This window comes from Nannospalax galili, unplaced genomic scaffold (assembly GCF_000622305.1).
Source record: "Nannospalax galili isolate Female #2095 unplaced genomic scaffold, S.galili_v1.0 scaffold1345, whole genome shotgun sequence".
Classification (NCBI taxonomy): Eukaryota; Metazoa; Chordata; class Mammalia; order Rodentia; family Spalacidae; genus Nannospalax; species Nannospalax galili.
Window position 1 is genome coordinate 38,092 of NW_008353213.1, and position 4,039 is coordinate 42,130.

The following is a 4,039-nucleotide window of genomic DNA, read 5'->3' on the forward strand; positions in this document are numbered from 1 at the left end:
TGTGCCCAATTCAGATCTTTCTTTTTACTTGTACATTACAGAAATGTTCACCTACCCTCAGGAAAATGAGTACTTTTCCCCTTATGTTAGAATTTATAGAGACTGTTCTTGTTAATCTAGTCTGCATATATCATAATTACAGATAAAATGCTGGAAACCATGCTATTGTACATTTACTTACTGTAAGAGATCGTTTATGAAATGTCTCCTAAAAAGGTCATTGGTGAAAGCTTTGGTACCCAGCTGTTAGATCCAACAACAATAGATGATTGGATAATGAGGGCTCTGACATTATCAGAAGACTTAAGCATTGAGGATTCATAAGTTAATGACGTTATTGTTATAGGATAGAAACTAGAAGGCCCAGGCTGGATTTGAAGTCGTGCGTTTCCAAGGGCACATCTTTGAACCTCTGAAGAATATATCTTGATATATCTTGTACTTGAATTATTCTTTCTCTCTCTCTCTCTCTCCCTCTCTCTCTCTCCCTCCCCCTCCCTCTCCTTTCTAGATGTTAGGGGCTTGGTAGCTTTCCCTTGCCATGCCCTCCCACACTCCAAGATATTTCAAATTTCCTTAGTTCCACAACAATGAACCAAAAGTACCATGGTCTGAAATCTATGGAATGTGAAACAAAATTAGTCTTTGCTCCCTTATGTCATCTGCATAAGTTGTTTTGTCTCAATGAAGACACAAAAGATACACTTAGCACAGTACATACAGTAACATAGTTAATCCAGGGAAATACCCAATACATCTGTGTCCCCATTGTAGATATGGAGCAAATTAAGAAGGGCCAAGTCCTACAGAAACAACTTTAAAACATATTTAGACTTGTATTGTATGTGGTCTATAAATTTCTTGGTCTCTACCGTATTGTTGTGTTTAAAATTATGTACAAAATTAAAGTTTCAATTAGTAAATTAATGCAATAGATACATACCATGCTATTCCATGTGGGCAAAATTAAATTCTATTGATCTTGTGAGATGCAAGAATGGAAGATAGTTTGTTGACACAATATCATAACCATCAGTAGAATGCAGATTCAGGTTGCTCAGTCTCCACAGTTGGAAAGCAGATAACAGTTCACAGGGAGGTGTGTCCTGGGAGAAGGGGGAGGGCAGAACTCAAAATCACATGCGTATGTAGAGACAAAATCACTTGTTTCCTTTCATGTGAAGATCCTAGATTCTTTTATAAATAGATGAAAGTACAAACAGACAAACAGACACACGCAGACACACACATACACACACACTCTCAATACAAGGAAAAGAGGGGAGAAAGGAGAATAGCAGGATGGGACAGTGGGAAAAGTGGGGTCAAAAAGGGAGAAGGAGGTGCAGGTCTTCATATAATGTGACATACCTGAAAGAAATTGGAGGTTGTCCAGAAGACTCAAGCCTAGCTGAGGACCTTTCGGCAACTGATAGTTGGTGGGAGACAGAGAGTCAATTTATCTTACTGGAATGACATCTGGTAGGTTGACCAGACTCCAAAGCATAGATGCAAACCCAAGAACATTTTGGAAACACAGACTAGACTAGATGACCTTAAAAAGAAAATAACAATAGAGAACATGAAGTGAGGGAGGGAGTAGCACAGTGGTGCTGGAGGGGGAGATGGTCTGCACAGGAGCAAAATATCTTGTAGAAATTCTCAAATCAATAAACTGATTTTTAAAAACAAATTGCATTTAGGAAACACACAGACAATGTGCAATGAAAACACATTAAGAAGGAAACATTAATTATATTAGAAAAAATGGAGCAACAGGGCCCCCAACTGGAGAGTGAGGAAGACCTACAGGAGCCATAAAACGAGAGACAGACTCTCTGCCACAGCTTCCAAATGGAAATGAAGCTTGTGAACATCTTGACTTCAGCCCACTGAGCACTGTGATGCACTTCTGGATTCCAAAATTATAAAATAATGAATTCCTCATGTGGAGGTCACAGTACTTGTGGCAAAAGGTTAAAGAAGAAGGATAAAACCAATTTAAAGTTTTATTGTATTTTTCTATAAAGAGCTTTCATATAAAGTAATGTAGGAGACATAGAGTCCATTAAATTTATACTGAGCTCTGTAAGATTTCTGATTAATATGTAAGGCACAGTCTCTCAGGCAAAGGAAGGAATTGTGAAGGTCCAGGATTCCGTTGGGTGGAACCAGCTGGTCAGACTCTGAGTGGAGTTTTTGTTCAAGTGCGATTCGTGTGGTGGGGGCAGGGGTACTCAGGATAATGCAGACAGTAATAATCTGCTAGGTCTTCAGCCTGAACACTTCTGATGGTGAGACTGAAATCTGTCCTAGACCCACTGCCTATGAAGGGATCAAGGGACCCCAGAGGCCTGTGTGGATGCCCAAGAAATCAGCAGTTTAGGAGCCTCTCCTAGTTTCTGCTGGTACCAGGCCAGGAAGTAGTTAGTACCAAGTGAAATACTCTGACTGGATTATCTCTTCACTTCCTTGGTTGCATTTTTTCATGTACAGAAGCTTTTCAGTTTAATGGGTCCCATTTGTTGATTCTTGGCCTTATTTCCTGAGCAATAGATGTGTAGTTTAGAAAATCCTTTGCTAAACTATATCTTGTAGGTTATTACCAAAGTTTTCTTCTAATAGTTTCAGAGTATCAGGCTTCACATTAAAGCTTTTGATTCTTTTGGAGTTGACTTTTGTGTAAGGTGAAAGATATGGGTTTACTTTTATTCTTTTACACAGTGGAGATCTAGTTTTCTAGCACCATTTTCTGAACATGCTGTCTTTACTCCAGTGGATTTTCTTGGCCCCTTTTTTAATTATCATGGAGCTGAAATTACATGTACTCATATTTTGTTCCATTGATCTATGGGTCTGTTTTATTGCCAGTACCATGTGGTTTTTAACATTATAGCTCTGTAATACAGTTTAAAATTTGATATAGTAATCCTCTCAGGATTGCTTTTAGTGCTCACGGTTGCTTTGGCTCTATGAGGTCTTTTGTGCTTCCATATAAATCTTAGGTTTTTTGTTTTTTTTTTTCCAATTCTGTGAAGTATGCCATGGGGATGTTGACTGGCATTGCATTGAATCTATATATTGCTTTTGGTAGGATGGTCATTTTCATGATATTAATTCTTCCAATCCATGAGCATGGGAGGTTCTTCCATCTCCTGGTATCTTCCTCAATCTCTTTCTTTAACAATGTAAAATTTTCATTGTAGAGATCTTTGGTGTCTTTGGTTAAGTTTATTCCAAGATATTCTTCCAAGTGAAGCCAGCGAGTGTAGACAGCTTATTAATAGCTATACAACTGAGGAATACAGCTCCCCTTTCCCAGGACAGAGCTCTTCATAGAGGGATGGAGCATGAGCCCCTCCAGGATCCCGGATGGAAAATTGATGTGCCCACACCTGTGCAGATCTTGTATAGGTGGCCACTGTAGCTGCGAGTTCATGAAGACAACAGCCATGTCATGTCAGAGGATAGAGTTTCACAACACTCCTTCCTATCAATCAGCTCTTCCTTTCTTTCTGCCTCCATTTCTGTAGTGTTCCATGAGCTTTGAAGGGGGTGAGAGAGGTGTCCTGTTTAGGGATGAGCACTCCACAGTCACTTATTCTCAGCACTACCACCAATTATACATCTCTGCATTAACCAGCATCCACTGCAAACAGAACCTTCTCTGACCAAAGCCGAGAGCAGCACTAATCTGTGGGTATAAACATATTTTTTTAAATATTTTTACACAAAATTTTTTGAGAATTTCATACATGAATATACATGTTTTGATCAGATCTATGTCCACTCCCTCTCCTCCAACATTCCTTCCTCTGAGGATGTAACCCTAAAATCTTTTAAGGATTAGATACAAGCTCCCAAATACTTTTGGTATTTTTGACTTTGGATCAGAGATTGTTGCTAACAGGCCCAAGGACATTTTGACTTTTGGCGAAGAAACTGGCTACATTTCTTTGGGGTCTTTTTACTCTAACTGCCTAGCCAGTTCCTACCTCCTATTCTTATCATGCCATCCTCTGAAGGGGTTACCCAAATT